Raw genomic sequence first — 24,057 nt, 5'->3', positions numbered from 1 at the left:
TAGGGGTGTGGCAGTAGTGGTGTACTAGTTGTTGTAGTAGTGGTGTACTAATCGTGATGTTGTTGTAGTTATGTAATGGTTGTGGTGTACTAATTGTGGTGTGGTAGTTGTGGTGTGGTAGTAGAGGTGTACTAGTTGTGGTGTTGTAATAGTGGTGTACTAGTTGGGGTATATTAGTAGTGGTGTATTACTTGTGGTGTGGTTGTAGTTGTGTACTAGTTGTGGTGTTGTAGTAGTGGTGTACTAGTTGTGGTGTGGTAGTAGTGGTGTACAAGTTGTGGTGTGGTAGTAGAGGTGTACTATTTGAGGTGTGGTAGTAGTGGTGTACTAGTTTTGATGTGGAAGTAGTGGTGTACTAGTTGTGGTGTGGTAGTAGTGGTTTACTAGTTGTGGTGTAGTAGTAATGGTGTACTATTTGTGGTGTGGTAGTAATGGTGTATTAGTTGTGGTGTGGTAGTAGCGGTGTACTAGTTTTAGTATGCTAGTAGTGGTTTAGTAGTTGTAGTGTGGTAGTAGTGGTTTACTAGTTCTGGTGTGGTAGTTGTGGTGTACTAGTTGTGGTGTCGTAGTAGTTGTGTACAAGTTGTGGAGTGGTAGTAGTGGTGTAGTAGTAGTGGTGTACTAGTTGTAGTGTGGAAGTAGTGGTGTACCACTTGTGGTGTGGTAGTAGTGGTGTACTAGTTGTGGTGTGGTAGAAGTGGTGTACTCGTAATGGTGTGGTAGTAGTGGTGTAGTAGTGGGGTACTAGTTGTGGTGAGGTAGTTGTGGTGTATTAGTTATGGTGTTTAGTAGTGGTGTACTAGTAGTTGTGTGGTAGTAGTGGTGAACAAGTGATAGGGTGGTAGTAGTGGTGTACTAGTGGTGTGGTAGTTGTGGTGTACTAGTTGTGGTGTGGTAGTAGTGGTGTACTAGATGTGGTGTGGAAGTAGTGGTGTACTAGTGATGGTGTGGTAGTAGTGGTGTACTAGTGGTATTGTGGTAGTAGTGGAGTACTAGTTGTTGTGTGGTAGTAGTGGTGTACTAGTGATAGTGTGTTAGTAGTGGTGTTCTAGTGGCGGTGTGGTAGTAGTGGTGATCTAGTTGTGGTATGGTATTAGAGGTGTACTAGTGATGGTGTGGTAGTAGTGATGTACTAGTGATGGTGTGGTAGTAGTGGTATACTAATGATGGTGTGGTAGTAGTGGTGTACTAGTTGTGGAGTGGTAGTAATGGTGTACTAGTGGTGGTCTACAAGTTGTGGTGTGGTAGTAGTTGTGGTCTACAAGTTGTGGTGTAGTAGTAGTGTTGTAATAGTTGTTATTTGGTAGTAGTGGTGTACTTTTGGTGGTGTGCTAGTAGTGTTGTTCTATTGGTGGTGTGGTAGTAGTGGTGAACTAGTGGTGGTGTGATAGTAGTGGTGTACTAGTTGTGGTGTATTAGTATTGGTATACTGGTAGTGGTGTACTATTTCTGGTGTGGTAGTAATGGTGTACTAGTGGTGGTCTACAAGTTGTGGTGTGGTAGTAGTTGTGGTCTACAAGTTGTGGTGTAGTAGTAGTGTTGTAATAGTTGTTATTTGGTAGTAGTGGTGTACTTTTGGTGGTGTGCTAGTAGTGTTGTTCTATTGGTGGTGTGGTAGTAGTGGTGAACTAGTGGTGGTGTGATAGTAGTGGTGTACTAGTTGTGGTGTGGTAGTAGTGGTGTACAAGTAGTGGTGAGGTTGTAAATTTGTACTAGTTGTGGTGTGGTAGTAGTGGTGGACTAGTTATGGTGTGGTAGTAGTGGTGTACCAGTTGTGGTGTGGTAGTACTGCTGTACTAGTTGTAGTGTGGTAGTAGTGGTGTACTAGTTGTAGTGTGGTAGTAGTGGTGTACTAGTTGTGGTGTGGTATTAGTGGTGTTCTAGTTATGATGTAACTAGTAAACCACTAACTACAACACTTGTAGTGTTGTAGTAGTGGTTTACTAGTTGTGATGTTGAAGAAGTTTTGTACTAGTTGTGGTGTGGTAGTAGTGGTGTACTAGTTGTGATGTACTAGTTATGGTGTGGTAGTTGTGGAGTACTAGTTGTAGTGTGGTAGTTGTGCTGTGATAGCAGTTGTGTACTAGTTATGGTGTGGTAGTTGTGGTGTGGTAATAGTGGTGTACTATTTATGATGAGTTAGTAGTGGTGTACTAGTAGGGGTGTGGCAGTAGTGGTGTACTAGTTGTTGTAGTAGTGGTGTACTAATCGTGATGTTGTTGTAGTTATGTAATGGTTGTGGTGTACTAATTGTGGTGTGGTAGTTGTGGTGTGGTAGTAGAGGTGTACTAGTTGTGGTGTTGTAATAGTGGTGTACTAGTTGGGGTATATTAGTAGTGGTGTATTACTTGTGGTGTGGTTGTAGTTGTGTACTAGTTGTGGTGTTGTAGTAGTGGTGTACTAGTTGTGGTGTTGTAGTAGTGGTGTACAAGTTGTGGTGTGGTAGGAGAGGTGTACTATTTGAGGTGTGGTAGTAGTGGTATACTAGTTGTGATGTACTAGTTGTGGTGTTATAGTAGTGGTGTACTAGTTTTGTTGTTGTAGTTGTGGTGTGGAAGTAGTGGTGTACTAGTTGTGATGTACTACTTGTGGTGTTGTACTAGTGGTTTATTAGTTGTGGTGTGTAAGTAGTGGTGTACAAGTTGTGGTGTTGTAGTTGTGGTGTACTAATGGTGGTGTTGTAGTAGTGATGTACTAGTTGTTGTGTTGTAGTAGTGGTGTACTAGTTGTGGAGTGGTAGTAGTGTCGTACTAATTATGGATTGGTATTAGTGGTGTATTAATCTTGATGTGGTAGTAGTTGTGTACAAGTGGTGGTGAGGTAGTAGGTTTGTACTAGTTGTGATGTGGTAGTAGTGGTGGACTAGTTGTGGTGTGGTAGTAGAGGTGTACTAGTTGTGGTGTGGTAGTAGCGGTGTACTAGATGTAGTGTGGTAGTAGTGTTGTACTAGTTGTGGTGTGGTAGTAGTGGTGTACTAGTTCTGGTGTGGCAGTAGTGGTGAACTAGTTGTAGTGTGGTAGTAGTGCTGTACTAGTTGTGATGTACTAGTTGTGGTGTTGTAGTAGTGGTGTACTAGTTGTGGTGTTGTAGTATTGGTGTACTAGTTGTAGTGTGATAGTAGTGGTGTACTAGTTGTGGTGTACTAGTTATGTTGTGGCAGTAGTCGTTTACTAGTTGTGGTGTGGTAGTTGTGAAGTGGTAGTAGTGGTGTACTAGTTATGGTGTGGTAGATGTGGTGTGGTAGTAGTTGTGTACTAGTTGTCTACGCCATGGTCTACGCCTATGGATTGAATTTCACTTATTCCGTCCTGCAACTGGAAAGAGTGAGAAATTCAGCTAACAGTTGTAAGTACCCATCACAATTATGTGTTATCTCTGAGTTTCTGTGAATAACGTTGGTTGTATAGTCATTGTGAATAGCTTGATAATAAGATTGTGTGTGTGTGTGTGTGTGTGTGTATGTGTGTGGGTGTGTGTGTGTGTGTGTGTGTGTGTGTGTGTGTGTGTGTGTGTGTGTGTGTGTGTGTGTGTGTGTGTGTGTGTGTGTGTGTGTGTGTGTGTGTGTGTGTTTGAACACATAGTTATCTTTCATGTTGCGTTTATAGGAATGGTGAGCGTATATATATATATATATATATATATATATATATATATATATATATATATATATATATATATATATATATATATATATATATATATACATATATATATATATATATATATATATATATATATATATATATATATATATATATATATATATATATATATATATATATATATATATATATATATGACAATGTCAGACCACGGAGGAAAATGAAACAGGAATTTCCTTAAGTACTTTCGTATATTAAATACATCTTCAGAAGGAAGATGATTGATTGATGGAAGTTGATTCCTTCTGAAGATGTATTTAATATACGAAAGTACTTAAGGAAATTCCTGTTTCATTTTCCTCCGTGGTCTGACATTGTCACATTCTTAATCACATGTTTATTTTCGTGATATACACACACACACACACACACACACATATATATATATATATATATATATATATATATATATATATATATATATATATATATATATATATATATATATATATATATATATATATATATATATATATATATATATATTATTATTATTATTTGTTTTAATATTTGTAGGTGTTGTGGAATGGAGCGGGGAAAACTCGGGAATTCTACCATTCTCTATGCCCATATACCCGGAGATGGCGGAGTATAAGTCTCGTTTGGCATCATTTGGAATCATCTGGCCTGATATGTGTGGTCAGTCTCCAGCAGAATTGTCCCGTGCTGGCTTTTTCTCTTGTGGTGAGTAGTGGAAGATATTATTATTATTATTATTATTATTATTATTATTATTATTATTGTTATTATTATTATTATTATTATTATTATTATTATTGTTATTATTATTATTATTATTATTATTGTCTTAATGTAATCACACGAGCCTAGTCTATTTGAGACGTTCTAGTATTTACTTTCTCATTTATTTATTTATTTATTTATAAAAAAAATATTTATATTTTTTCTTTTTTCTTAGGAGTTGGAGACCATATATGATGCTTTTATTGTGGTGGTGGACTTGTTAACTTTATACCTTCGGACGATCCCTGGACGCTCCACGCTCGTTATTACCCCGACTGCATCTACTTAAACTTGAAGAAGGATCGAGCTTTCATTAAAAATGCGGTCCCTTTCTCCCCTCCTCGACTGACAAAACCCATTGACGAAACACTGATTAACACGCTCCTGCATGGACTTGATTATTTCAATGGACTCGCTGCTACAGTGAGATTTCCATACATCGCCCTGCGAGCTGCGCTAAGAGAATAACTCAAGATTAAAAAGGATATGTTACCTCTCCTTGGCGAATCTAACTGTGAAGAGGTGTTGTTATGGTTTTTAGATCGAGTGGATGAAAGTGAGGACACAGATGCGGTAGCTGAATCTCCCTTAGAAGTATTATCGTCCCAAGGTGTTATTTTCCCCTGCCCAGTTCTCCCAGTAGTGGAGGTAGATGAACGTGTGGATGTTGTTGTTGCGGAAGAGAATGCAATGCCTGGTGTAGGTAGGTTTTATTGCAAGGTGTGCTTCACTCAAGAAATAAACACTGTTCTCATTCCGTGTAGGCATATGGTAATATGTTTGGATTGTGTAACAATATGTGACAAATGTCCTGTATGTCGAGGAGATGTAGTACATCTACTTCTTCCTATTATCTCTTAATAAACAAATCTAAAGTTGATTCTTTTATATTATCCTTATTAATTATTTTTATTATTATAATTAACGCTGTGGGAGGTGGAGGTGTGTGGTAAGGAGGCACCCTCTTGAAAGGGGGTATATAGCTCGCCCCTGACCTGGTAGGGTAAACACTCCATCCACCCACCCACCAATCCAAGATGTCCACACGAGCCTCTGCTGCTGCTGCTGCCGGTGTAGCCTCGCCTCACTCAGATGGTGATGAGCGCTTAGGTCAAGCCCTGGCAATAATACGTGGTATGTTTCCCTTAAGGGGGCGTCAGTTCCCAATTTGCCCTAAAAATGCAACAAATGAAAACTCGTTCGATTTCAATCAAACTTTTTTGACAAGTTCTATATGAAACGTGTTTCATTTGGTCCAAGTTTCAGCATCGTAGCATAAATAGGAAGGGAGAAAGAAAATATTGAAGTAGTTGTGAAAATTATGCCAAAATGGTCAAAATCGATTATCAATCAAAAGTGTCAACTGAAATCATAGCTATGACTCTTTGCTATCACAATAGTATATATTAAACAAATATTATAATTAGTTTAATTGAAAAAAAATTTAAGAAAAAAAAAAAAAAAAAAAAATTATTTTTTTTTCGGACGATTTGCATCAAACTTACACTCCTGACTGTACGTAAGCCTATCTGCAAGGACGCCAATTTTGGAGAAAATTGGTTGATGTCAACCTCAGCCACAGATTTTAGAACCTTAGACTTCATTCATTTCTGTTTTTTTTTTTCAATTGACACAAACGTTTACAAAACTCATTCATTTTTTATTAAATTTACATGAAACTTACACAGTATATGTGGAGGACAGGTCTCTACATTTGAGAGTTTTCATTTTTCTCTAAGTTCATTTATTGACTTTATAATAGCAATAAACATGCCATATTTGCAAAAAAAAAATTTGGGAACTTTGAACATTTGTATTAGGAAAACTAAAGATGTTTTGGAAATTCTATATCTCAAGGTCCTTTATTATATGCTAATATGTCAGAAAAGTGTCACAGAATAATTATATCTGAAATGTGTGTTCTGAAGTGTGGACTTGAAAATGTGTAAAAAACGTTGAAAAAAAAACAAAAACCAAAAAAATCTCCCTTTCCATTTATGCTGCAGTACTGAAACTTGGGACAATTAAAGCACTTTTCATATACAACTAGTCAAATAATATTGGTTGACATTGAACAACTTTGATTCTGACGAGTTATATTGTGCTAAGATGCTTCTTGTTGTTGTTTGCTAATGTTGATGTAGTAGTAACAAATAATAACAATAATGGGAAGAGTGAGTGTGTGTGTGTGTGTGTGTGTTATGCTAGTAATGTAAACTTTTTTTTTAGATTACCTGGAGAAAGCTAGCAGCCGCGGTGTGAGCAGCAGCAGCAGCACCACCTCCAGAGGGAATATTTTCATATTCTTGGGAAACACACACATACACATAAACACCAGGGAGGTGGTTGTGTCCTCCCCACCTACTCCAGTCGGCTACGGTGATAGCCCCCCCTCCCACGTTGGTGCTGGTGACCGTAGCGACCAGGGCGCAGCTGGTGTCACCCCTGCTGGTGTCACACGCACCACAAGTGCTTGTCTCCCTACACACACCACTACCACACTCGCTACTGCTCCTGCTGATGGAGATCGTGGTGATAGAAGTAGTAGTAACACCATCCCTCATTGTGTACTCGCTGGCCCGACTGCTGATCAGAGGGGGAATAACTCATTATATTTTATGAATACCGTTGAAGAGGTGCTGTCCCTCAGCCTTTTAACTGGGGGGTGTAGAGTAGGTAGTGACACTACTACTAGTAGTACTACTAGCAATAATAGAACTGAAGAAGAAGTTGCAAGAATGAGTGTGGATATTTCACAGCGGGGTGAGTATCCAGATCACTTGACTATGAGTGAAGGTCTTGATGATGCGGTGTTTGCCGCTATTTCTCTCTCAGAGGATAACCCCGCTACTCAGACCGAAAATGATTTGAATGTAGAAGCCTTACTGGATGAGCGTATAATGCTTACAGATAGCCAACAACGGGGATTGCTTACAGATATTGATATGAATATTTTCCTCAACCCCCAACTTAGTTCACTCCAAGGAACGTCTACAAACCTTGACCCTAAACCCAGTTCACACCCCTCCTCCTCCACAACCCACAACTCTAAACTAAGTTCACACAAAGCCACATCTCGGGCTAGAGGTCGTGATGAGTGTAACACCATGACTCAGACGGTGATAATGATTACGAAAACTTTACCCCTCTGCGAAGGATACGAGTTGGGGACGATCTTAATAGATCCAGCTATATTGATACCACCAGTGACAGTGACAGTGATACCGAGGTTGAGCATGAAATAATAGCACCTCCCCCACCCAAACGACAGATTAAACGAAGTGATAATCGTCTGACTATAGAAAAACCTAAAAAAAATCTAAAATCTAAGCCTAAAGCTAAAAAAAACTTTTTGAAACTCCGCTGATAATTAGTAGTCATGTAACTGCATTATGACAATGTGATATGTTATGTTATCTTCATGTGGTTACATTATGATGTGTTATGTCTACCAGTTATTGAATAAAAGGTAATAAGAGAATGATAAACTATTTTTCACCTATTATGCTAACACCATGTGACTGCATTATGCTGTGTGTTATGTCTGTCAGTTATTATGTTTTACCAAGATAAATATGTGACTTATGTTATGTCTACCAGTTATTGAATAAAACGTAATAAGAGAATGATCAACTATTTTTCACATATTATGCTAACACTAGTCTCTGTTTTTTTCTATCAGATAGACTGCTAAAACAGTCATAACTAGAGCTAACAATTTTAAAATAAAAAGAGGGCAAAGATGTTTTCGGAGTGCTATTTTAGTCAAGAAATGACACGAAATTGTGTTTATTGTCTAGTGTGAGGTAGAACAAGAGATCAGTAGGTATATGTTGTGATCACACAGTTAACAAAAAAATATATTAGAATTTGTACGTGTGGTGAACATCTCTTCCCTCTTAGTTCGTGGACTGGTGGCTCACCTTTGTTTAAAATTAAATTTACAAAAAATGTTATTTGGACATCAGACAGAAAGATGATGATGATGATGATGATTTCCACGTTACGTTACGTTACGTTACAGAGGGCTGAAACTGTCACACAGTCAGCAGTCTCTGTTTTTTTTTTCTGCTGGATCGAACGATCACTAATGGCTGATAATGAGTGAAAACTCGCGCTATGGAAAGACACAAGGTCAGATCCTAACGAGACGGAATGAGTAACCACACATACATTTTCAAATGTTATAAGAACTGAAAACAGATATAACCCAGAGCTATTTCACTATCGTCTCATCCGGTCTGTTTACATTGGATAACGTAGGTCTTAGAGAGAAAGAGAGTGTGTGTTAAACTCGAGGATAATGAACAAGTCAATTTAATAATAGTATCAAAACTATGTTTTTCCGCATTGTCTTATATATGTTTACTTTGTATGTGGGGAACATTGCTCACCTAAGGGAGAGAGCGAGAGAGAGTGTGTGTGTGTGTGTTGAACTCGAGGATAATGAACAAGTCAATTTAATAATAGTATCAAAACTATGTTTTTCCGCATTGTCTTATATATGTTTACTTTGTATGTGGGGAACATTGCTCACCTAAGGGAGAGAGAGAGAGAGAGAGAGAGAGAGAGAGAGAGATGGTACACCCCATTGCCGTCACTTCCCCAGTGAGAGGGGGGTGGTAAGTGGAACAGACGGAGTCGCTGACCGTAGCTACATCTCCCTTTCCTTAACGAAACGCAGTGGGTAATGGATACCCGGCCACTTCCGCCCGTGTCTGAGGAAGTAATGGCAGTCATTGCGTACCCTCTGGGAGGGGAAGATATAACCAGCTACTTGGAAATGCTCTTCAATTACCCTCTGACCAGTGGGCAGTACACACACACACCCCTCTGCGGACTTTGAAAAACGCTTAAGGGTAAGTGGGTAATGGTTCACATCCGTCCAGGTCTGTCACCTATACACTACCATGCATAGTTACATAAAACAGACCTTCTCCACCAACTGTTACCTCATCTCATTCACAACTTAAGAGTGACTGCTCTCTCTTTCTCATCCTCATCCTCATCCTCCTCCTCCTCCACACTTCCTACCATGTATGGCCGAACTATTACCCTCATGGATCATCACCAAACACAGCTGCATAACTCAAAGAAAATAGACTTGAAAAAACGATTGCGGGTAAATGGTCCACTTCCCTCCTGCTGGACTCTGCTCTCTCCTACCCTCCTCCTCTCTCACTTCCGGCTGTGTGCATAGCTCCAAGAAAATAATGGATGTTAAAAAAAAAACACAAATGACCCTAAGCACTCTCACACCGGGGGAACCAAACACAGCTGCATAACTCGAAGAAAATAGACATAAAAAAACGATTTAGGGTAAATGGACCACATCCCTCCTGCTGCAGCTCTCATCTCCTCCTGGACTCTGCTCTCTCGAAGGAAAGAATAATGCCCGTCAAAAACCACAAACCACAAATGGCCCTAAGCACTCTCACGCCGAGGGGAAGCTCCCCTCACCCCTCCCCACCCCTCCCCCACCCCAAACAACATATCCGTCTATGTTGGGACCCCTCACACCTACACTCAGCCTCTACATAGCTTTACTTACTATCATCAAAACTATTATCTACACACAGGATTAAGTCTACGGCAAACACACATACATATTTAACTACTCTTTCCACATATTCCACTCATATCCTCGTATTTCTTACTCTACCACATACCACACATACTCTCCTACACCCCTTACAACATGACCTCCCATCTTTCCTGACCGCATACCCAAACACCGGACGCTCACACGCCAAACTTCCGGGAAAATCCCCCAAAACCTGTTGCGCTCCACCTGGCCAGATGGTGCGCGGGGTCGTAGTCGCAGGGGTCGCACCCGACCAGATGGCGCGCGTCGCTCTAGTCACGGGAGTTCCACCCGGCCAGATGGCGCACGTCGCTCTAGTAACATATTACACTACTGTAGTGGTGTACTAGATGTGGTGTGGTAGTAGTGGTGTACTAGTTGTGGTTTAGTAGTAGTAGTATACTAGTTGTGGTGTGGTATTATTGGTGTACTAATGGTGGTGTGGTAGTAGTGGTGAACTTGATGTGGTGTGGTAGTAGTGGTGTACTAGTTGTGGTGTGGTAGTAATGGTTTACTAGTTGTGGTGTCGTTGTAGTGGTGTATTAGTTGTGGTGTGGTAGTAGTAGTGTACTAGTTGTGGTGTGGTAGTAGTGGTGTACTTGTTGTGGTGTGGAAGTAGTGGTGTTCTAGTTGTAGTGTGGTAGTGGTGTACTAGTTGTGGTGTGGTAGTAGTGGTGTACTAGTTGTGGTGTGGCAGTAGTAAGGTACTAGTTGTAGTGTGGTAGTAGTGATGTAATAGTTGTGGTGTGGTAGTAGTGATGTACTAGTTGTGGTGTACTAACTGTAATGTGGCAGTTGCGGTGTACTAGTTGTGGTGTGATAGTAGTGGTGTACTAGTTGTCTTGTGGCAGTAGTGGTGTACTAGTTCTGGTTTGGTAGTAGTGGTAGTCTACAAGTTGTGGTGTTGTAGTAGTGGTGTACTAGTCATCATGTTATAGTAATGGTGTAGTAGTTGTGGTGTGGTAGTAGTGGTGTTCTAGTTGTGGTGTGGTTGTAGTGGTGTACTAGTAGTGGAGTACTAGTTGTAGTGTTTTAGTAGTGGTGTACTAGTTGTGGTGTGGTAGTTGTGGTGTGGTAGTAGTGGTGTACTTGTGGTGGTGTACTAGTTGTGGTGTGGCAGTAGTGGTGTACTAGTTGTAGTGTGGTAGTAGTGGTGTACTGATTCAGGTGTGGAAGTAGTGGTGTACTAGTGGTGGTGTGGTAGTAGTGGGGGACTAGTTGTTGTGTTATAGTAGTGGTGTACTAGTTGTGGAGTGTTAGTGGTGTACTAATTGTGGTGTGGTTGTGGGGTACTAATTGTTGTGGTGTGGTAGTGGTGTACTATTGGTGGTGTGGAAGTAGTGGTGTTTTAGCTGTGATGTTGTAGTAGTGGTGTTCTAGTTGTTGTGTGGTAATAGTGAGGTACTAGTTGTAGTGTAGTAATAGTGGTGTACTAGTTGTGATGTGGTAGTATTGGTGTACTAGTGGTGGTGTGGTATTAGTGGTGTACTAGTGGTGGTGTGTTATTAGTGGTGTAGTAGTGATGGTGTGATAGTAGTGGGGTACTTGTTGTATTAGTAGTGGTGTACTAGTGGTGATGTTGAATAAGTTGGGTACTAGTGGTGATGTTGAATAAGTTGGGTACTAGTTGTGGTGGGGAAGTAGTGGTGTACTAGTTGTGGTGTGGTAGTAGCTGTGTACCAGTTGTGGTGTAGAAGTAGTATTATACTAGTTGTGGTGTGGTAGTATTGGTGTACTAGTGATGGTGTGATAGTAGTGGTGTACTAGTTTTGGCGTGGTAGTATTGGTGTACTAGTTGTGGTGTGGTAGTAGTGGTGTACTAGTTGTGGTTTCGTTGTTGTGGTGTACTTGTTGTGGTGTGGTAGTAGTGGTGTGGTAGTAGTGGTGTACTAGTTGTAGTGTGGTAGTAGTGGTGTACTAGTAGTAGTGTGGTAGTAGTGGTGTACTAGTTCTGATGTGGTAGTAGTGGTGTACTAGTTGTGGTGTGGTAGTAGTGGGGTACTAGTTGTGGTGTGGTAATAGTGTTGTACTAGTTGTGCTGTGGTAGTTGTGCTGTACTAGTGGTAGTGTACTAGTTGTGGTGTGACAGTTGTGGTGTACTAGTTGTGGTGTGATGGTAGTGGTGTACTAGTTGTGGTGTGGTGGTAGTGGTGTACTATTTCAGGTTTGGTGGTAGTGGTTTACTAGTGGTGGTCTACAAGTTGTGGTGTAGTATTAGTGGTGTACTAGTAGTGGAGTACTAGATGTGGTGCTGTAGTAGTGTTACGGGTGGTGGGGAAAATTGCTCTCTCTAGTCTATAATTCCACCCCCCAGTTAACATAGGAGGTCGGGGGAAACAGCTCTCTATAGTCCGTTAGCCAGCCATCATTTAGCTTACTATTCCAGACCACCCCCAGAGTTCCTACGGCAGCCTCATTCATATAACACCTTGTAACCTAGGTATTTGACTATCTAGGTGTACTGACTACAAGGCGCCGAAACCTGCTCAGCTACCCAAAACTCTAGAGAACTCTAGAACACATTTCACCTCCACAAACGTAAAAGAGAAATGAAAGGAAAGAGATGAATAATGATGTAATTATTGAGGGTTTGAGGTGAGAGAGGTAGAGAGGTGGAAGGAGCGTGGAGGGTCGTCAGTTGAAAGGGAGAATTTGGAGTGGGGTGGAAGGGGAGGATTAGATAAGTAGAAGTAGATAGTAGAAGTAGAGGAGTAGTTAGTAGAAGAAGAAATGCTGCCACCATCCATTCATTTGTCCGTACCTACACGACAAGGAATGAAATTTTTCTGTATCACAATATTTTCAAAGATGTTATCACGAGGTCATTATTAGTATGTTCCATCTGTATCATGTACTCATTAAAATCATGAAACCAGTAACCACAGAGGTTTTCTCATCTCAGCTGAAAAACTCTGGGGGACAAAGTTAAAAACAATTTAAACAATGAATTCATCAACTATATTTTACATGATAAGTATCATAATTTAAGCAATTCAACTTAATGTTCAAGATTAATATGCAAAGTGAGTCATCTTCGAAGAATTCGAGAACCCTACAACTGTCTGCCCCTGATCATCACACAACACTTGTGGTGTACTAGTTGTGGTGAGGTAGTGGTGTACTGGTTGTGGGGTACTAGTTGTTGTTGTGTAGTAGTGGTGTACTAGTTATGGTGTGGAAGTGATGGTGTACAAGTTGGGGTGTATTAGTAGTGGTGTACTACTTGTGGTGTGGTAGTAGTAAGGTACTAGTTGTGGTGTGGTAGTAGTGGTGTACTAGTTGTGGTGTGGTAGTAGTGGTGTACTAGTTGTGGTGTATGTTATGATCTCAGCCTGCAGGAGAAACGAGTCTCCCCCCCTTGAGAGTTATTCAGCAAGCCTGACCTAACTGGAAGGTCCAGGAAATATGGAGGTGGAGGTGGTAACACATATGTAAAATAGTTGGTTGGATTTAAATAACAATTTGAGATTATGGGCAGTGAAGAAGAAAACAGATAAATGACTGGTTAGGAGATGTAGATATTTTGCTGGAGGTGCGTGGCTGGCTTCTGGAGGACTTTGACCTCACTTGAGCGCCAGACATCGCAGGGGAAAGCCGCGCTCCGTTTGAGCTCCCATCAGAAAGGAACCCTTAGTGATATATCTCCAAGAGAAGAGAAGTGTTCAGACGTGCCAGCTGTAGAATCGAGCTGGGAATGCTGTGATCTCAAGTCCTGGACGACGAGGAGAGTTTATTAAGTCGTCCAGAGACATTGTCGTGGGCTGTGGAATCGCCCTGACCAGGCTCCGTCAGAGGGAGGAGCGCCCTCGACGACACAATCTGTGGTAAGCACGATTTAAGCTAGTTCATAGTGATTGCTTGTAGTTGGTCGTGTGCTCAGCGACAGTAGCAATGTTTATTGATGAGTTAGAAATGTTTTGGTAAGGCAGGAAGCCTAAATAAGAGGACGGAGATGAGAGAGACAGCTGGCGGGGCGAGCAGCGCATCCTCTCCCTTCGACTGATTGGAGCCAACTGACTGAGGGGCGGCGGAGGAGTGTGGAGGCCTGCCGGGCGAGGTGGAGCATGGACCCGCCCAACGGGGGAGTCCACTCTCACAGTATGTAGAGGACAGATAGAGGTTGGAGGCAAACATATTGTGTGATTATTTTTGTTTATGTGTTAAAGGGGAAACATTTTTATTGGAGTGTCGATGGGTTGCAGGTTTGTCTTTGGGGAGGAATTTGCTGCGAACTTCGAAGCCAGCACAAAGGGAGTAGTTGATGAGACTCCAAGGTAGTGGAGGAAAGGACCTCGAGCTGTGAGGAGAAGCACTGAAGAGGAGTGTCACGTGCTTGTGTAGAGGTGGTGAAGCACCATAGTTGCTTGAGGGAACTTCATTGTGTAGCAGCCCAGAGAGCTGTGGAGGAACCTAGCAAAAGGGTGAAGCACCGTAGTTGCTCAAGGAAACTTCATGGTAGCAGCCTGGAGGAGCTGCAGAGGATCCTGGTAGTTAAGCCCGGAAGAACCTAAAGATATCAGGGTAGTGAACTTCCAGAGGTGGAAGGGAAGTTCTGGTGGATTACTTGTAGGCAGTTAATAGTGTTTGGTTGTCATTAGCGTGCAAGACTCAGTGAGAGGTGAGTGATTGTTTGCATTCTTATGTCAAGGAGTGTTTTATACTGAAGTTTGGAGTTACAGTCGTAGGCTGGATTACCTACAGATTTATGTGTTCTAGGACTAATAGGGTGATCGATTCATCATTGTTGTGTATCAAGGAACATTTATACTGATATATATTATTGCATTCACATGCTGATTTTCCTTGTACAAGTATATATATATATATATATATATATATATATATATATATATATATATATATATATATATATATATATATATATATATATATATATATAATATATATATATAATATATATATATATATATATATATATATATATATATATATATATATATATATGTCGTACCTAATAGCCAGAACGCACTTTTCAGCCTACTATTCAAGGCCCGATTTGCCTAATAAGCCAAGTTTTCATGAATTAATGTTTTTTCGTCTACCTAACCTACCTAACCTAACCTAACCTAGCTTTTTTTGGCTACCTAACCTAACCTTACCTATAAATATAGGTTAGGTTAGGATAGGTAGGGTTGGTTAGGTTCGGTCATATATCTACGTTAATTTTAAGTCCAATAAAAAAAAAATGACCTCATACATAGAGAAAAGGGTTGCTTTATCATTTCATAAGAAAAAAATTATAGTAAATATATTAATTCAGGAAAACTTGGCTTATTAGGCAAATCGGGCCTTGAATAGTAGGCTGAGAAGTGAGTTCTGGCTACTAGGTACGACATATATATATATATATATATATATATATATATATATATATATATATATATATATATATATATATATATATTATATATAATATATATATATATATATATATATATATATATATATATAATATATATATATATATATATATATATATATATATATATATATATATATATATTATATATAATATATATATATATATATATATATATATATATATATAATATATATATATATATATATATATATATATATATATATATATATATATATATATTATATATATATATATATATATATATATATATATATATATATATATATATTATATATATATATATATATATTTATATATATATATATATATATATATATATATATATATATATATATATATATATATATATATATATATATATATATATATATATATGCGAACAAGCCTGAATGGTCCCCAGGACAATATGCAACTGAAAACTCACACCCCAGAAGTGACTCGAACCCATGCTCCCAGGAGCAACGCAACTGGTATGTACAAGACGCCTTAGTGATGGTCAAGTGGATTACGGCGTCTTGTACATACCAGTTGCGTTGCTCCTGGGAGTATGGGTTCGAGTCACTTTTGGGGTGTGAGTTTTCAGTTATATATATATATATATATATATATATATATATATATATATATATATATATATATATATATATATATATATATATATATATATATATATATATATATATATTACATATATATATATATATATATATATATATATATATATATATATATATATATATATATATTAGTATATTTTGGTAGCAGTCTTTCCTGTAGACATATATTATTAAATATGACCGAAAAAGTAAGATTAATAATTCTAACACGAATTTTCTCAATCTTTCGTACATTACGCTTCACTGTTGGAGGTAAATCAAAAATCAATTCTCCAAAATTCATTTTTATTTCTAGTCTGACGCGACACGGGCGCGTTTCGTAAAACTTATTACATTTTCAAAGACTTCACAAATACACAACTGATTAAAACTTACGTATCTCTGATTTTATATCTACATTTGAGTGAAGTGGGAGGGGTGATGTGGCATTAACACAAGACAGAACAAGAGGGGATATTAATAGGGTATTAAAAGTATCAACACAAGACAGAACAGAAACAATGGGTATTGAATAGAAGTGTTTGTAGAAAGCCTATTGGTCCATATTTCTTGATTCTTCTATATTGGAGCGGAGTCTTGAGGTGGGTAGAATATAGTTGTGCAATAATTGGCTGTTGATTGCTGGTGTTGACTTCTTGATGTGTAGTGCCTCGCAAACGTCAAGCCACCTGCTATCGCTGTATCTATCGATGATTTCTGTGTTGTTTACTAGGATTTCTCTGGCGATGGTTTGGTTATGGGAAGAGATTATATGTTCCTTAATGGAGCCCTGTTGCTTATGCATCGTTAAACGCCTAGAAAGAGATGTTGTTGTCTTGCCTATATACTGGGTTTTTTTGAGCTTACAGTCCCCAAGTGGGCATTTGAAGGCATAGACGACGTTAGTCTCTTTTAAAGCGTTCTGTTTTGTGTCTGGAGAGTTTCTCATGAGTATGCTGGCCGTTTTTCTGGTTTTATAGTAAATCGTCAGTTGTATCCTTTGATTTTTGTCTGTAGGGATAACGTTTCTATTAACAATATCTTTCAGGACCCTTTCCTCCGTTTTATGAGCTGTGGAAAAGAAGTTCCTGTAAAATAGTCTAATAGGGGGTATAGGTGTTGTGTTAGTTGTCTCTTCAGAGGTTGCATGGCTTTTCACTTTCCTTCTTATGATGTCTTCGATGAAACCACTGGAGAAGCCGTTATTGACTAGGACCTGCCTTACCCTACAGAGTTCTTCGTCGACTTGCTTCCATTCTGAGCTGTGGCTGAGAGCACGGTCGACGTATGCGTTAACAACACTCCTCTTGTACCTGTCAGGGCAGTCGCTGTTGGCATTTAGGCACATTCCTATGTTTGTTTCCTTAGTGTAGACTGCAGTGTGGAAACCTCCGCCCTTTTCCATGACTGTTACATCTAGAAAAGGCAGCTTCCCATCCTTTTCCGTCTCGTAAGTGAAACGCAGCACGGAACTCTGCTCAAATGCCTCCTTCAGCTCCTGCAGATGTCTGACATCAGGTACCTGTGTAAAAATGTCGTCAACATACCTGCAGTATATAGCCGGTTTCAAGTTCATGTCGACTGAGACTTTTTGCTCGATGGTACCCATGTAGAAGTTTGCAAACAGGACACCTAGGGGAGAACCCATGGCGACCCCATCTACTTGCTTATACATGTGCCCATCCGGGCTCAAGAAGGGTGCGTCTTTAGTACAAGCTTGGAGTAGTTTCCTCAGAATACTTTCTGGCATGTCAAGAGGAGTACAGGCTGGATCACGATACACTCTGTCGGCTATCATTCCGATTGTCTCGTCCACAGGTACGTTGGTAAACAGCGATTCTACGTCCAACGAGGCTCTTATCCCTGTGGCCCGTGTGCCCCGCAGTAAGTCCACAAATTCCTTTGGGGACTTCAGGCTGAAGGCGCAAGGAACATAAGGAGTCAGCAGGCCGTTGAGTCGCTTCGCCAGTCTGTACGTGGGTGTGGGTATCTGGCTAATGATTGGCCGAAGTGGGTTTCCAGGCTTGTGCGTCTTGACATTTCCATACGCATATCCAGGTTTATATTCCCCAATGATCTTTGGCAGGTGGAGTCCGGATTTCTTGGCGTTCACAGTTTCGATCAGTTTGTTGACCTTTGCTTTTAATTCGGCTGTAGTGTCCTTCGTTACCCTTTGGAACTTAGTTTGGTGAACAACTAAGAACAACAAATGAACATCATTCTCTCTGACCAAACTAAGTTCCAAAGGGTAACGAAGGACACTACAGCCGAATTAAAAGCAAAGGTCAACAAACTGATCGAAACTGTGAACGCCAAGAAATCCGGACTCCACCTGCCAAAGACCACAATTAGTACACCACCACCATTACATAACTTCAACAACATCACGATTAGTACACCACTACTACAACAACTAGTATACCACTACTGCCACACCCCTACTAGTACACCACTACTAACTCTTCATAAGTAGTACACAACAATTACCACACCACAACTACCACACCATAACTAGTACACAACTGCTATCACAGCACAACTACCACACTACAACTAGTACTCCACAACTACCACACCATAACTAGTACATCACAACTAGTACACCACTACTACGACACCACAACTAGTACAAAACTTCTTCAACACCACAACTAGTAAACCACTACTACAACACCACAAGTGTTGTAGTAGTGGTTTACTAGTCATATCACAACTAGAACACCACTAATACCACACCACAACTAGTACACCACTACTACCACACTACAACCAGTACACCACTACTACCACACTACAACTAGTACACCAGTACTACCACTCCACAACTGGTACACCACTACTACCACACCATAACTAGTCCACCACTACTACCACACCACAACTAGTACAAACTTACTACCTCACCCCTACTTGTACACCACTACTACCACACCACAACTAGTACACCACTACTATCACACCACCACTAGTTCACCACTACTTCCACACCACCAATAGAACAACACTACTAGCACACCACCAAAAGTACACCACTACTACCAAATAACAACTATTACAACACTACTACTACACCACAACTTGTAGACCACCACTAGTACACCATTACTACCACACCAGAAATAGTACACCACTACCAGTATACCAATACTACCACACCACAACTAGTACACTACTACTACCACTCCACAACTAGTACACCACTACTACCACACCATCATTAGTATACCACTACTACCACACCATCACTAGTACATCACTACTACCACACCATCACTAGTACACCTCTACTACCATACCACAACTAGATCACCACTACTACCACACCGCCACTAGAACACCACTACTAACACACTACCACTAGTACACCACTACTACCACACAACAACTAGTACTCCACTACTACCACAATACCACTAGTACACCACTACTACCACACCATCACTAGTACACCACTACTTCCACACCACATCTAGTACACCACTACTACCACACCACAACTAGTACAATACAACTACCACACCACTACAACCACCCTATCACTTGTTCACGACTACTACCACACAACCACTAGTACACCACTACTAAACACCATAACTAATACACCACAACTAGTACCCCACTACTACTACCACACCATTACGAGTACACCACTTCTACCACACCACAACTAGTACACCACTACTACCACACCACAAGTGGTACACCACTACTACCACACTACAACTAGTACACCACTACTACTACACCACTACTACCACTCCACAACTTGTACACAACTACTACGACACCACAACTAGTACTCAACTACTACCACACCAGGACTAGTACAACACTACTACCACACCAGAACTAGTACACCACTACTACCACACTACAACTAGTAAACCACTACTAACATACTAAAACTAGTACACCGCTACTACCACACCACAACTAAAACACCATTACTACCACACCACAAATAGTGCACCATTACTACCACACCACAACTAGTACACCACTACTACCACACCACAACTAGTACACCACTACTACCACACCACAACTAGTACACCACTGCTTCCACATCAAAACTAGTACACCACTACTACTACACCTCAAATAGTACACCTCTACTACCACACCACAACTTGTACACCACTACTACCACACCACAACTAGTACACCACTACTACAACACCACAACTAGCACACAACTACAACCACACCACAAGTAATACACCACTACTAATATACCCCAAATAGTACACCACTATTACAACACCACAACTAGTACACCTCTACTACCACACCACAACTACCACACCACAATTAGTACACCACCACCATTACATAACTTCAACAACATCACGATTAGTACACCACTACTACAACAACTAGTACACCACTACTGCCACACCCCTACTAGTACACCACTACTAACTCTTCATAAATAGTACACCGCAATTACCACATTACAACTACCACACCATAACTAGTACACAACTGCTATCACAGCACAACTACCACACTACAACTAGTACTCCACAACTACCACACCATAACTAGTCACATCACAACTAGAACACCACTAATACCACACCACAACTAGTACACCACTACTACCACACTACAACTAGTACACCACTACTACCACACTACAACTAGTACACCAGTACTACCACACCACAACTGGTACACCACTACTACCACACCATAACTAGTCCACCACTACTACCACACCACAACTAGTACAAACTTACTACCTCACCCCTACTTGTACACCACTACTACCACACCACAACTAGTACACCACTACTATCACACCACCACTAGTTCACCACTACTACCACACCACCAATAGAACAACACTACTAGCACACCACCAAAAGTACACCACTACTACCAAATAACAACTATTACAACACTACTACTACACCACAACTTGTAGACCACCACTACTACCACACCACAACTTGTAGACCACCACCAGTACACCATTACTACCACACCAGAAATAGTACACCACCAATAGTACACCACTACCAGTATACCAATACTACCACACCACAACTAGTACACTACTACTACCACTCCACAACTAGTACACCACTACTACCACACCATCATTAGTATACCACTACTACCACACCATCACTAGTACAACACTACTACCACACCATCACTAGTACACCTCTACTACCATACCACAACTAGATCACCACTACTACCACACCGCCACTAGAACACCACTACTAACACACTACCACTAGTACACCACTACTACCACACAACAACTAGTACTCCACTACTACCACAATACCACTAGTACACCACTACTACCACACCATCACTAGTACACCACTACTTCCACACTACATCTAGTACACCACTACTACCACACCACAACTAGTACACCTCAACTACCACACCACTAATACACCACTACCACCACACCATCACTTGTTCACTACTACTACCACACAACCACTAGTACACCACTACTAAACACCATAACTAATACACCACAACTACCTCACCACAACTAGTACCCCACTACTACACCACTACTACCACACCATTACGAGTACACCACTTCTACCACATCACAACTAGTACACTACTACTACCACACCACAAGTGGTACACCACTACTACCACACTACAACTAGTACACCACTACTACTACACCACTAATACCACTCCACATCTTGTACACAACTACTACGACTCCACAACTTGTACACCACAACTAGTACTCAACTACTACCACACCAGGACTAGTACACCACTACTACCACACCAGAACTTGTACTCCACAACTACCACACCATAACTAGTACATCACAACTACCTCACAATGAGGGATGGTGTTACTACTACTTCTATCACCACGATCTCCATCAGCAGGAGCAGTAGCGAGTGTGGTAGTGGTGTGTGTACGGAGACAAGCACTTGTGGTGCGTGTGACACCAGCAGGGGTGACATCAGCCGCCCCCTGGTCGCTACGGTCACCAGCACCAACGTGGGAGGGGGGCTATCACCATAGCCGACTGGAGTAGGTGGGGAGGACACAACCACCTCCCTGGTGTTTATGTGTATGTGTGTGTTTCCCAAGAATATGAAAATATTCCCTCTGGAGGTGGTTCTGGTGGTGCTGCTGCTGCTGCTCACACCGCGGCTGCTAGCTTTCTCCAGGTAATCTACAAAAAAAGTTTACATTACTAGCATAACACACACACACACACTCACTCTTCCCATTATTGTTATTATTTGTTACTACTACATCAACATTAGCAAACAACAACAAGAAGCATCTTAGCACAATATAACTCGTCAGATTGTCAGTATCAAAGTTGTTCAATGTCAACCAATATTATTTGACTAGTTGTATATAAAAAGTGCTTTAATTGTCCCAAGTTTCAGTACTGCAGCATAAATAGAAAGGGAGATTTTTTTGTTTTTGTTTTTTTTTCAACGTTTTTTACACATTTTCAAGTCCACACTTCAGAACACACGTTTCAGATATAATTATTCTGTGACACTTTTCTGACACATTAGCATATAATAAAGGACCTTGAGATATAGAATTTCCAAAACATCTTTAGTTTTCCTAATACAAATGTTCAAAGTTCCCAAATTTTTTTTTGCAAATATGGCATGTTTATTGCTATTATAAAATCAATAAATGAACTTAGAGAAAAATGAAAACTCTCAAATGTAGAGACCTGTCCTCCACATATACTGTGTAAGTTTCATGTAAATTTAATAAAAAATGAATCAGTTTTGTAAACGTTTGTGTAAATTGAAAAAAAGGTTCTAAAATCTGTGGCTGAGGTTGGCATCAACCAATTTTCTCCAAAATTGGCGTCCTTGCAGATAGGCTTACGTACAGTCAGGAGTGTAAGTTTGATGCAAATCGCCCGAAAAAAAAAGTTTTTTTTTTTTCTTAAAATTTTTTTCAATTAAACTAATTATAATATTTGTTTAATATATACTATTGTGATAGCAAAGAGTCATAGCTATGATTTCAGTTGACACTTTTGATTGATAATCGATTTTGACCATTTTGGCATAATTTTCACAACTACTTCAATATTTTTTTTCTCCCTTCCTATTTATGCTACGATGCTGAAACTTATTCCAAATGAAACACGTTTCATATAGAACTTGTCAAAAAAGTTTGATTGAAATCGAACGAGTTTTCATTTGTTGCATTTTTAGGGCAAATTGGGAACTGACACCCCCTTAAGGGAAACATACCACGTATTATTGCCAGGGCTTGACCTAAGCGCTCATCACCATCTGAGTGAGGAGAGGCTACACCGGCAGCAGCAGCAGCAGAGGCTCGTGCGGACATCTTGGATTGGTGGGTAGGTGGATGGAGTGTTTACCCTACCAGGTCAGGGGTGAGCTATATACCCCCTTTCAAGAGGGTGCCTCCTTACCACACACCTCCACCTCCCACAGCGTTAATAATAATAATAAAAATAATTAATAAGGATAATATAAAAGAATCAACTTTAGATTTGTTTATTAAGAGATAATAGGAAGAAGTAGATGTACTACATCTCCTCGACATACAGGACATTTGTCACATCTTGTTACACAATCCAAACATATTACCATATGCCTATACGGAATGAGAACAGTGTTTATTTCTTGAGTGAAGCACACCTTGCAATAAAACCTACCTACACCAGGCATTGCATTCTCTTCCGCAACAACAACATCCACACGTTCATCTACCTCCACTACTGGGGGAACTGGGCAGGGGAAAATAACACCTTGGGACGATAATACTTCTAAGAGAGATTCAGCTACCGCATCTGTGTCCTCACTTTCATCCACTCGATCTAAAAACCATAACAACACCTCGTCACAGTTAGATTCGCCAAGGAGAGGTAATATATCCTTTTTAATCTTGAGTTATTCTCTTAGCGCAGCTCGCAGGGCGATGTATGGAAATCTCACTGTAGCAGCGAGTCCATTGAAATAATCAAGTCCATGCAGGAGCGTGTTAATCAGTGTTTCGTCAATGGGTTTTGTCAGTCGAGGAGGGGAGAAAGGGACCGCATTTTTAATGAA

The sequence above is a fragment of the Procambarus clarkii genome, chromosome 54, assembly GCF_040958095.1.
Source record: "Procambarus clarkii isolate CNS0578487 chromosome 54, FALCON_Pclarkii_2.0, whole genome shotgun sequence".
Taxonomy (NCBI): Eukaryota; Metazoa; Arthropoda; class Malacostraca; order Decapoda; family Cambaridae; genus Procambarus; species Procambarus clarkii.
Note: the sequence above shows the minus strand (reverse complement) of the source record.